Source organism: Notolabrus celidotus, chromosome 10 (genome assembly GCF_009762535.1).
Source record: "Notolabrus celidotus isolate fNotCel1 chromosome 10, fNotCel1.pri, whole genome shotgun sequence".
Taxonomy (NCBI): domain Eukaryota; kingdom Metazoa; phylum Chordata; class Actinopteri; order Labriformes; family Labridae; genus Notolabrus; species Notolabrus celidotus.
In genome coordinates, this window is record NC_048281.1 from 30,673,559 (window position 1) to 30,686,606 (window position 13,048).

Below are 13,048 nucleotides of genomic sequence, written 5' to 3' on the forward strand. Positions count from 1 at the left end.
AAACTTCAAAGGACACACAGCGTCTTGTGACGTCACGCTGTAGGGCGGAGCTTATTACAAAGGCTTCACAGGCTCTGGCTGCACAATGGCTGCGCCCAGGAGAGGGATTTTTTGGCTTCAGAACTGTACAATGGGAAGAGGCGGAGCAACGCTGTCCATTTTTATTTACAGTCTATGGTCGTGTTGTTTAGTGTTGAGTTGTTCTGTGTTGTGCCATGATGTTTCGTGTCGTGTCATGATGTTTCGTGCCATTTTGTGTTGCGTCATTTTGTGTTGTTTCGTGTGGTGTCATGTCTTGTTGTTTCGTGTCGTGTAGTTTTGTGTTGTTTAGTGTTGTTTTGTGTCGCGTTATGATGTTTCGTGTCATTTTGTGTTGTGTCGTTTTGTGTAGCGTCGTGTTGTTTCGTGTCGTGTCAGTTTTGGTCGTGTCATGATGTTTTGTGTATTTTTGTGTTGCGTCATTTTGTGTAGTGTCATGATGTTTCATGTTGTTTTGTTTTGCGTCATTTTGTGTAGAGTCATGTCATTTTGTGCCATGTTGTTTTCGTTGTTTCATGTGGTTTTCTGTCATTTCGTGTTGTTTCGTGTTCTTTCATGGCGTTTTGTGTTTTGTCTTATCGTACAGGCTGGTGTTTTTTCTTCTCAGCTATGAATCATATGGTATCTGCTGCTGGCTATCATGTTACACCATCACTGCAAACGTTCTTTCCCTTAACAAACACATTTTCCAGTGTTTAAGAATCTGTTAATCATATATAATCTGACTTGATTCATAAGAACGAACAACATAGAAGTGGGCCAACATGGGAAGGAGAATGTCATGCACCAATATCTTAAAAACAGTAACATCTATTACTTTGGAAGTCTGCATAAACATGTATCATGACATGAGCTTTTAGGTCATGGGGTTTGGCTTTAGTGTTACATTTCTGGAGGACTTCAAATTTGTGGAGCAGCTAAAAAGAAGCAGGAGGAAGGAGACCAGGAATGAAGAAGCATCAACAGCGATGAGCTGAAGAGTTTCCTCTCACTGTCACCCTCTACTCTCCAGTGAGTTTGGACAATGACGGACAAAATTCTCATCCTATTTAATGCTGGATATCATTAGGCTCATACTGCAAATCACAAACCGACATGCGGTTGTCCAATTACACGTGCTGTGGCGATGGAGGGTTGTGGGTATAACAGAGAAAGCGGAGACCAGCTGCCCGCTATCGCTAACTGCTGATTTCCCGACCATTACTGCAAATATAGACAGCGAGGCAGACACACACACACATATGCACGTATGAACACAAACACATGGGCATGAAAAACAAACAAGCCGGCATGTTCACACCACACCAGACTGCTGAGCGGCAGACATGCATGTGCTGTGCTCTCTAATGAGACAGTTATATGAGCCATCGCAGGCAGTTAATCAAAGTCTGGAAGCTAACCAGTGCTAATAAAACTTTAGGTAAACATGTCAGGATTTTCTTCAGCTAATAGCCTTCAAACCTGCCGCTGCTGTTGAGATGACAGACTGAATCATGACAGCCTCTTACAATGCCAAATCTCAAACACAATAGAAGAATAGAATAGAGGGAAATGGTAAAAACCTCAGATGTCGTCACTCGTTTCCTGTCAGTGTGTAAATACAGAGCTGGAAAGTGATCAGTGTGTCGTGTTTGGAGGGCCTTTTAAAGTGAGCAGCATAGGCCGAAGAAAGTTCAGCTCTCACCCTGTGAATCCATTTGAAGGAGACAGACCGATTTAAGAGGGTACAGCAGGGCAAAAATGAGCCTTGTTCCATTACTTAAAGTAGTGCACAATGGGGCTTTTCAAAGTAGAACACCTAAAACCAAAAGATCCTTCAGAGGAATGCTGATGATTCACAGCAAAGTGAGAGATAATTCATAACGCTCAAATGCTCTCCTCAGTCGTTTAAACATAGCACTGATACTGGAATGTAATGTTTGCAGTGTATATAAGGGATAATATACACCATACATTATCTCGCTCATTATGCAGCTACTTACTTAAAAATTCAAAGAACTTTACACCAATTTTTGATAGCTTGAATTGCATTTTTCTGCCAGTACCTCCAGGATTTCACGGGATTGTTTTGTGATTGTTGCGGCCCAAAAAGCCTGAATTTGCGACCGCTTTTTGAAAAAATTGCGGTGAAAGTTGCGATTGTTTTTTTTTTTGCTTTTTTCCCCCAATAACATCTCAGGGGCAAGTAAATATGTTAAATTACAGTTGTTTTTAGAAAACATTCTTGATGTGACCACTGACTGTATTTTGATTCTCTTGATTCACAGTAAAATGCCATGAAAGGACTGTATTGCACATTTACGACGGTCCCTGAATGCACCTCGCAGCGACTGATGCACAGTCAGTTCACAACACTCTGAAATGAATCTGCATCTTTCATGACAGGGAGTTGATCAAAACCTACTAATTGTGTCTGATGTTTCACCAAACTGGATTAAATCAAGCTGTAGATGCAGAGCTTTTTACGGTAACCACGGCAACAACGTCAAACATCAAATAGTAAACAGACGTCCCCCGGTTGTGTCTTTGTCACTAACACACACCCGGGGTAAAAATCATCAATGAAGATGAGACAGATGCATGGAGGAGGGAGAGCTGGTTCATAAAGCACACCTGCTGCAGGTAGAGACCAAGCTAACACTGAGCCCCTCAATCTATTAATAATAACGTTGTCATGGTCACTTGTCCTGCCTGCTGTCCCCTCTTTTCACCCGTTCTCTGTGCGTGTTTTGTTGTTGAAAAGTGCAGATCAAGTGAGGACTTACGTTTATGTTCCAAGGAAGTCAAATTGATGACAAAACTGATGACGCACAGGGGCTGAGATTGAGGTAATTGGTCAAATTTGTGGGAAAGTTGCGGTGATTGTAAAAAATTGCAGGGCCGCGAAAAAATCGCGCTGATTGGTTGAATTTGCGTTGATAGTTGCGATCGCGAAATCGCAACTTCCTGGAGGGACTGCATTACACATTAGAGACTGTACAAGCCTCAGTGTTTTTAAAAGTACACTGAAATTATGGCTCAAGGAAAAACAATCTGAATGCATCAAACTAGAGACATCGAAATGTAATTTTAAATGTGTTGTTATTAGTGATGGACTGTGTTGAGTAGCCTATGTATTGTTTTAAATGCTAGTATGTTTTTTATCATTTGTATTGTACAGTCTTTTCCATCTTCCTGCCCAGGGACCACAGATGAAAATGAGCTTATAGCTTACTCTGGCATGACAGTTTTTGTTTTGCATGGCCTCTGTCAAATAAACTAATAAATAATAAATAAATAATAAATAAGAGTCAGTTTTTATTTTCCTTAACCTACACCATATTCCTTGTTGTGTACTGTTGGAGTTTTCTCTGGTGTTTCCAACTCTTTTCTAAATAGCAAAGGTCTGTTATCAGGAAATAACAGACCACTCCTTGAAATGTTGTTTGTAATGACCAATCACAAGTTACAGTGGAAGCAGTTACTTGTGTTCAACTACTAAACACAGCCGAGTAACAAGATAGAGATATACCACACATCTAAGAACGTGGGCACAAGTTCCACATTCACTTGTCCCCCCGTGGTGCCAGGTCAAGAACAAAAAAAAAAGCAATGTGCCAATCTGTGCGCCAGGTTTGCAAATCTGTGTGCACACTTCATATTGTGTGGTAAGGGATTTGTAACCCGTACGGATATAAAATCAATGGGGACATACTTGTAATCCGTGGGCTCTGATTCGCTAACCGTGCACATGGGTTTCTGACTCGGCCCCCAGGGAAGATGACACGTTATCAGGGCATAAGTGTAAGTTTTTTGGGGTTTTTTTTTTGCTGTAAGTCATGATTACATTTTTGGATTTCTATTCACAGTTTTTACTTTTGCAAATTGAACACCGCAAAATCCATTCACATCTACATCTCCAGGATTATTCTTCCAGAAACTTGAATTCGTATACCATTTTGGATTAAGAATGAGAAAAAGAACAATAAATGAATGGAGAAACGTGACGAATGGGATGTTTCCGTATGGACTAAAGGCATGAAATCGATTTGAATCTTTGAAACCTTGATGTGGCCTTCTCAGTCAACAGAACTCAGCTTTATTAAAACAACAATGGGGGGCACTTAGGCAACTTTGAGACAAAAAAACTGTCTTCTTCGCCACCATCAAGCTGCATCAAATGAGGGCGTGTTTGTTGGAGAAACTGGTGGAGAAACTAAGACAAAGAGCATTAAAGCTCCACTAGAGATTTGTGGTGGTAGAACTTATAACTGAGACCCTTTCAGCGGTCTTATTTCAATTTTTCACCTGTTTGACGATCCTGGATTTCAACAGCATCCCTGCTGTCATGATTTAAGTCTGTTTAAGTTGTTCTGTTTAAGGTATGGTGATTAGTTAACGACTATGAGAGTTTAACATCAAACTATGTCCCAATATTACAAAACTCAAAGGGATATGAACTCTCCGAAGAGAACAAGGATTTTATACTGACACAAAACCCAGCTAAACTCTTCCTCAAGGTAAAATATCACTAGATCTCCAATGGGACCAGGAAAGGTGTTTCAAAGATCTCTTTGAAGACTTTGAAAACTCGTAAGACCTCTAACATAAGAGTCCTCTCTGGTGTCCTTAAAAGGAAAACAGACAACCTGAGAGCCCCTCCAGCTCACGGGGCCAGTGGTTCAGAGAGGTATTAAAGGAGTGGAGAGGGGGACAATGTTCCCACCATCCCCACAATGGGCTCAACACCCATCTTCCAACCCCGTCCTCCGGGTCACATCAAGCCTTGAATAAGCTCCCTTCCTAAAGCTTCTGGGGGTTTCAGCCATGCGTCCAGAGCATCAATGGGAATAGTGTTCCTCCCCCCACAATGGCCAAATCAACTGTGGGAGCACTTTCTCCTCCTCTTGCGCCCCTTTTATTCTCACCCTGCTCAGACCTGAACAGAGGAGGGACGGGAGAGAAAAGGCACATGCCTTCACGTCCGCTTCGCACGCATACAAAGAGAAAAATCAAATTGCTCAGACATGCACGCATGCGCACATTCAGGTATGACCGCATACTTGCTCACAATGCGCACACCTCATCTAATACCAAGAGGGATAACAATGAGAGAGTGTGAAAAGAGGAAAAGAATGAATAGCTTGAAGCTGTAAGGAGAAAGGGCTCAGTTTAAAAGCTGGCCTTCAAATGACCAATAGAGAAGGAATGCAGTCCCACCGTATTCTCTATTGATTTTTTTGAAGTCAAAAGAGTTGTGCAGGTAATGATGAAGGTATCACAATATGCCAGTAATGCATCACTCCAATACCAAATGTATCAGCAGCCCTGAAAATTGGTTCCTTAAAAAAATAGTCAACACAACAAAGAACTACCAGTATAGTAGTTTTAACCAAGCAGCAGCCTCGAGTCTTCAGAAATTAGGCCCATGCAGAAAACGGCAGTTCCTCAAGTATCCACTTGAGGCTGGCTCCAAAATGCTTGGAAGCCACATGCACACCCATTCTAATAAGTCCACCTTCACAGCAAAAACAAACATGTTTACAACTACATTTCTCTCACAGATTTTTTTTGTAATTACTTAGTTTTGAAGATATTATGGTTATTAGTTTGGCATAATTAATGACACAGCTGACTTGACTGACAGGTTGGCACACTGCAGTTGTTAGCAAAGAAGCTAAAGGCCTGCCTCAACCATTGGATAGTGTCTGCAGAGCCAGAGGCTGCAGTTTCAGAACCACAATTCCAATTTCTAGAACCCATTTTCATTGCAACAGTCAGGGTTATGGTTAGACACTAAAAATGGTTCATTACACACCAAACACGCAGTTGCACACCCAAAATATGCTCCTTGGCAAGCACTAGGTGGTGCCGTTACAAACAACAAGGGTCTTTAAATTGCAGTGCCAGACATGTGGTCCCAGAATCTGCAGTCTCCAAGTCTGTAGACACACAACTCGCCTAAACTCCACCTCTGTGCTTCTTGCTAGGTTGATGGAAAGTTAGGCTTAGTCAGCATTTCCAATATGGCTACCGCCATTAAGAGGCTTCAAAACTCTACTTCAAGAATCAATGGGTGACGTCACAGAGACTATGTCCATGTTTTATACAGTCTGTGGTTTCACTAGCAATGACTTTTTAAGACCCACAAAGAAAAACGTGCTGTAATGAGATAATGATTTAATTATACCAAGCAAAACTACTGTGATGCTAGCAATGTGTGCCAGTCGAAGCTAGCTAGCTCAATGTCAAAACTCTTGACATTTTTCATTTTATCTAAAGAGAACAAAAATATGGAAAACCACAAACAGTTGTATGACAAAAATATGTGTTTCTCCAAAGATTTTCTGCAGAAGCAGGAATTGAGGAGATGCTAATCTGCCACCTACGCTAGCTTAACTTGTTGCAAGGTACTTCACTTGATTTAGGTTCAGACTCCTAACCTTTGGGCAAACTACGTCAGAACATAAAGCAATGATATAAATCTTTTCACATACATATAGGGTTGGTGATATATAGCTGTTGAAATTAAGCTCAGATGTATATTTTATGTGGAAACAGCTCAGGAATGATACTTGCTATCATCAAATACCCACATCTGATAAATGAAAATTTATATCTGAGCATCTAAAGAGGTCAGATTAAGTTTGACATAAATAAATGATTTATGTTTTCTCCATAAACATCTGGAAATTGTTAAAATCGTCCTTTACAAGTTCCAGGTGAATATCTGCATACTGTGAAATACAATTTACATTCATATGAAACAAAGATAAGCAGAAAATCCTCACATGTAAGGAGCTGGAAACAACAAGTGTTTGATATAGCCTCATGTAAGATGCCTCATGTGCTAAATAGATTAACTAGCTAGTAATAGGACAGTCTGAATAATGATTTTAGAGCTACATTAAACACTGAATGCGAATAATATATTAGGTGGAGCATTTTTCTCTCTAGCTTGTTTTTCCTGCTTGACAGCCTGCTTGCCCTTTTCATCTCCATTCACCCTGTTTGTGAAGGTGCGGTAATAACAGCACAGGGAAAGGGCGGGCAAACAATGATGATAACGTTCCAGAGACAAATTAAGACTGTTGGGTGGCACTGAGCATTAATTAGCAGGGTTGCAGACCGAACCCAGACAACAGACACGCAGCAGCAGTATTGCATTTCATAGGCTATGAAGGTTGTGTGGCGAGGCAGAAAGAGGCCAGGTTACAGAGAGACGCACAAACAGACACACACACACAGACAGACACTGCGTGCCAAGGCCACGGCAAGTGCACTCTGCATTCAGAAACAATGAGATCCTGGGAGAGCTGAGGGGACCCAGACAGACATCGTGGAATTATTCATTTCCACCCACCAGCTCAGACTGCACCACGCAGACCGCTGGCCTCCCTCGGCTGACTCTGGTTCAAGCTGTCTGGTTATCACAAGCACATTCTCCCTCTAACATACCCTGTCGGGAAACAAAAGAGTGAGCTCAAGTCTGAGGCACATTCTCATCAGGGTGCTGTTGCAGTGAAGCATAGTCTATCTGTCAATTTACAGCTTGCTGCTGATTCCAGCCGTTAGCTAGACTTAAATGTTGGCTGATAAAATGTTTGAGACATGCAGCGCCTAAGAAAAATATTCACTCCTTTAAAATGCTCAATATGTTGTCTTGTTAAAACTGCAGATTAAAATTGATTTTACTGGGTTTGTATGTAATAGACCAGCACAAAGGAGTCCATCATTTAAGAATGAGAGGGGAATAAAACATAGTAATTACATTTTTTACTGTAAAAAATGAAAAGTGTTGAGTGCTTTGTGGTGAAATCTTTAAACTAAGACCAGGTGCACCACTTGTCTTTCAATTGCATCCAACAGATGTCTGCTCTCAGGTGTGCTGCTGTCTGTTAATACAGCTTTAAAAGCACATAAAGTTGATTCAAATTTCAGGTTCTAAGTTGTGAAATATTAATAAGTCCAAAGAGGATAAATACTTATGGAAGATAGTCTACATATTAGAGTTAGGCTGATATGTTTTTTTCTGGGCCAATACCGATTATTAGTAGTCAAGGAGGCCGATAACCAATATTTGGAGCCGATATTCATTTGCATTAAAATGGAAAATATTGGCGTCAAGATTTGGAATAATGCAAACTCCAACACTTAACTTTGTTTAAATGCATTTAAGCATATTTATATTAAAAGGCTTTTCAGATTTGCAACATGTTAAAGGTTTTTTAGACATCTTTTTTTTTTAATTCTAACAAAAAGTGCAGGGAGCTCCCAGGCTCAGCAGCATGTCTTATAAAGTTCAATGAAAACTTAAACAAATAAAAAGCTCTCTAAAGAGTTTTCTACAGTAAATAAAGTTTTCCAAAATGTCAATTTAACTGAAACGTTAATCTTTCACTTATCTTTGTTTTATGGGGATATTTCAGTTTTTTTGGAGAGGGTTTGTATGAGTTTTAAATCACTAGTAATTGTAGGGGCCACAACGGATGCCGCTTAGCTCGTCCCATGTAATGAGAAACTGCAGGGAGAAATGGAACACAGCCTAGGTTTCTGCAGACGTATCATTTCTGCCATGTGATTTAGTGAATTTTGAGCCAAAATAACCCAGTTTTAAATTGATCTCTTATCGGCTGTCAGATTTTAAAAAAAGGCCGATGCTGATATGCGTCAAAATGCTGATAATCGGTCTATCCCTACATACTACTAGTGAAAAACACTGATTACAGACATCTTCTCAACACTGCACTGGTGTTGTTCACCATCATGGCATAATAATGTCTCTGAAACCAGTTGTCTTTTTACTGCTTTACTACAGCAGTTGCATACAGCAGCCATGATACATTATTGCTGCCTTGGCTACTCTTTTAGAGAAGAAGAAACGGGGGGGACTTTTGGGGAGGCTCATAAGATATCAGAGCTTTGCATTGACTGTGTGTACCAGTACTCTGATGATGAGGGGTTGCCAAGAGGGAAACATCAAGAATGAGGTGGCATCACATTTTGTAAACTTGCATTGTTCCTATTATTCTCTTCGGACGGACTCCAACAAAACATCTGGCTCTCCATAAACTTCAAATTGGTGTAGGAAAAATTCCTGATCCTGGGAAGAGCATCGGAGGTATTTTCACTTTAAACAGAACAAGGACTTCTCAGGCTCTGCTTCAAAACATGTGTGTGTTTGTAAATAACATGCATGTCAACACATTGGGATTTAAAAGATTGAGGCAATATCTGCAACCACAAGCTGTGGTTTCAAACCTGGCCTTGCATTTACCTCACTGAGAGCAAAAAGACACTCCAGTGTGGCCGCGGGGTGTTCTGCATTTATGGAGCCACTTTCAGAAAGCATCTCTCTGCATCTCTCTTCACTCTCTTCGAAACATCTTAACAGAAAACTCTGTATGTTTTCTGCTCTCTCTGCATGCTCACAGCTTTGTTTTTCCTCTCGGTGTCCTGACCTAATTACCATGTGAATCCTGCTCAAGAAGGCCACTTAAAAAGTCCAAAATCTCTCTCTCCGCTTCAGTCTCACATGCCAGGCTCAGGGAGTGAAGAAAAAGGGAGCAAATCAAGATCAACGGTCGGGAGAGCACGTCTCAGCTATATAGCCACTCACTGCCTCACAGCGAGTTCTCAGAGCATCCTTCCTGGGTTTTAAAGCGGGGAAATGCATTTTTTGTCCAGGCTGCTTTGGAAAAGAGCAAGAGGTGTCTCAGTGCATGTATAAACTCTGATACAGTTTTTATATGCGTCTGCGAATGTCTCAGACTGCTTGTTTGATGTGCATGAGAAGCCAAACAGTTGAGTGACAGACTAAAAGCAGAAATATGCAGTTACAGCTGTCACTTTTTATTTTCCGCCTTGGTTTCACTCGTGAAAAAAACTGCACTTTAAAATGAAAGAAAACACAGTCTGTCAGCTCTGAGAAAACACATTAATTTCCTTACAATGCATTGTCTAAGATTATACACCTGAGTGTATGTTTCCACAGATCAGTCTGAATCATGCTTTTTATTTGTATCAGTCTGTCTTCTCTCTGGACACACATACACACACACACACATTAACACCTGAAATGGTGTGTTCCTCTTTTTCTTGGAAAGCTAATATCAAATGGAGCAGAGGGCAGATCAAGTTCTCCACACATTAAACTTTCATATCGGGTTGTCTCTTCTCGAATGATGCCCGACGACAGAAATAATCCACACAGCGCAGTTTAAATATGCATCATTGAAAATTTGATGAAGATACTCCCAGCCTATCTTCACTACACCTATTTCTCAGTTAAAATGAAATATTTATGCCGCCATCAGGCGCCTGAAAGGAATAGAAATCTACATAAAATACAAAACAATTAAATGAAATTCTCAAAACCTGTAACTACAAGGACATCAAGGAAAGAAGGAGACATACAAAGTGAACATAGAGGTGAGTAGGAGGAGTATTGGGGCCTCTATCTTGTTTCTGTTTTGTTTCAGCTCTCTTTTCCTCCGCCGCTCTGGTTCGCCCTCCTCACCAGGACCTGTCAAGAGCCCTCATAAGTTCATCAAAGATGAAAACCTGTTTTCCATTTGAAAGGACCGACCCAGGACACTAAAACAGCTCTTCATATAACAAAAGCCGTAATCATCCATAAGACAAGCATGTGGGCCTGACAAAAACCTGTATGAATATATGAATATCAATCAAAACATGGGGGGGATATGGGACTTTCACACGTGTTGATTAATGAGGAAAATAAATAAAAGAGCCGTGCCAAATGTGTTTTGATATTCCAGACAGGAGATTTCAGTTGTTTGGATATAAAACAGTAGTACATTAATCAGAATTATGTGATACTGGTGAGCAATATTAACTCCACAGAGGGAAATTTCAGGAATAAAACAGCAAACTACTTATATTAACATCAATAACTATACTCATCAAATGACTCCAGGCCCAGAGTGCAAATATTTTCACTTTTATTGCACATTTTAAAGAGAACAAAAGCGCTCAACTGCAGCACAAACTTATTGTCATCCGACACGTCTCCCAAAGCAGCCATGCTCGGCTGCATTTGAGAGCTGTTTGAGTGTTAATGAATAATACAGAGCTTTTCATTGATGCTGTTGAACCTCAGAGGCTCAATAAAAAGCTACAGATGAGAAAGAGTGCAGCTCTAAAACAGCTTCTAAAAGCCCCTGTGGTGGCGGAAAATAGCTTTCAAGTGAATAAGTTGTTTGATTAATTAAGTCGAGTGAAAATGATATTTTAAACCTTTAGCTTTTTTTTAAACATCAGTTGTGGTCTCTGAAAGTTGCTTCAGTTAAAACCGCCTGCTGATAAAAGCTTGTTCAAAAAGTGCTTGACATTTTATCAACAGGAGCAAATCACACAAAATAGTCCATTACAGCCCAAAAGCCTCTACGTGTTTCCATTCTCCCAAGCTGAAATAAGTGCAGCACAAAACCTGTCTGCAAGAGTCTCTCTGAGTTCACTTGTAGGAGAAACAGCAGGCAGACAGTCCAGCTCATGATGCAGCAAACTTCACCTGGGAAGGTGTTCTTACAGCTGCACACAATACTGCTCAACACTGCCCTCTGTTGCTCTACAACAACGCAACCCTCTCCTGCTCCAACAATGCATTATTGAACAATCAACTTGAACACATGCAAGAGGGAATGTCCTATTTTATAACACTGCATTCCTTTGTCTCACACTCCCACTATGAGGAGCTTTCTGCAGAACTCTGACTCCCATTTCCTCCTCTTTAGAATCTGAAATAAAACAGAAGTGGGATGTCTGCAAGTATCGCGGAGGAACTAAGCAGCAGTTCTCCCGAGTGACAAGCTCGTGGATAACGACTTACCGAGCTAATGTTCTGTGTTTTTATGCAGAATTAGTCCCACAGACGGATGCTGGGATTTGGAGGGAATAAAAGAATGTTAAACACTTGCACTCATTGTGCGTAAAAGCTGCACATTCCGCGCGTAAAAGCCCATTTGTTAATTGGAACTGATGAGCAATGAGGTCATCGTGGGCAGTGTTAAGTCAGTATTACTAATACAAGCAAAGTTAGGAAAATTATGAAATTATATTTACATTCCCATCACCTTATTGTGATCAAAATAAGGTTGCAATGTTTGAGTGTAGACAGTTTATGACAAAAATGCAATTTAGACGCTCATAATTTTACAAATCCACTTTCCTGATTGATGTGTGTTATAAAGAAGTTTCTTTTTTAAGTTCATATCTCGCCTGGATTAAAACCACAGAGCAATATGCACAACAAAGTAAGTTTGAGACAGCGCTAATGTGGCAGGCACAAGCAGCTCCTGCAGCCCACAAATGCTCCTCTGATCCTGGGATGAAACGTGAGTGGAAAGTAAAACTGGCGTGGCATAAAGGAGCTGCAAACTGCTCTGAATAACACATGCTATCTACGGGGAAAATCGCCTCGGTCTGAAGCAGACAAAGTGGGCAAAAACTCAGCAAAGTGTTTCATTAGGATAGAAAGACAAACTGCAGAAATATGGGTCTAGGAGACAAAATGGTCCGGAGAAAACCGGACCCCGTTGCATGGCTAACGCACGAGCAGCCAATCCATTAGTGATGGAGGTGGATTTTTTTTTATTTATCAAGCTAAAGTAGGCTTTTGTGTTGATTGTGCCAGCGGTTTTATAACACACCGCCCCAATCAAAGTCCATCCACGTCAATTACACCTTCAACAACAAATCTGAAACAGAACTGAAGCTGGAAACTGGTGCACAATATATCCAAAAAGTGCTTTTGTTGCATAATTTCTCATATTTTTCCAAAGAGAAGAAAGAAAAAAGTACATTTTCTCTTACCTTCAAAGGCGTTTGTATTCCGCAAGTTGATGATAAAGCCAGGTAGAGATACGAGGAGAGTCAGACATGAACTCTGAGCAGCAGAGACAGAAAAGAAACGGGTTCCACTGTTGTGTCCTGAGCCGCTGTGTGCGTCCCTCTCCCAGCGACCTGCAGCCAACAACTGCGCTCTCTCTCTCCTTGAGCGTCGGACGAT

At 40.8% G+C, this 13,048-nt stretch overlaps 1 protein-coding gene across 4 annotated transcripts in view; it reads right to left on the bottom strand.

Annotated features, from left to right (window-relative positions):
* sema5ba (sema domain, seven thrombospondin repeats (type 1 and type 1-like), transmembrane domain (TM) and short cytoplasmic domain, (semaphorin) 5Ba) overlaps window positions 1-13,048 on the bottom strand; it is a 288,051-nt gene extending 275,003 nt beyond the window's left edge. For all 4 annotated transcript variants that reach the window (XM_034694411.1, XM_034694409.1, XM_034694410.1 and 1 more), the window contains exon 1: window positions 12,853-13,048. The gene's annotated coding sequence lies outside the window, so the exon portion shown is untranslated. The remainder of the gene's footprint in view (window positions 1-12,852) is intronic.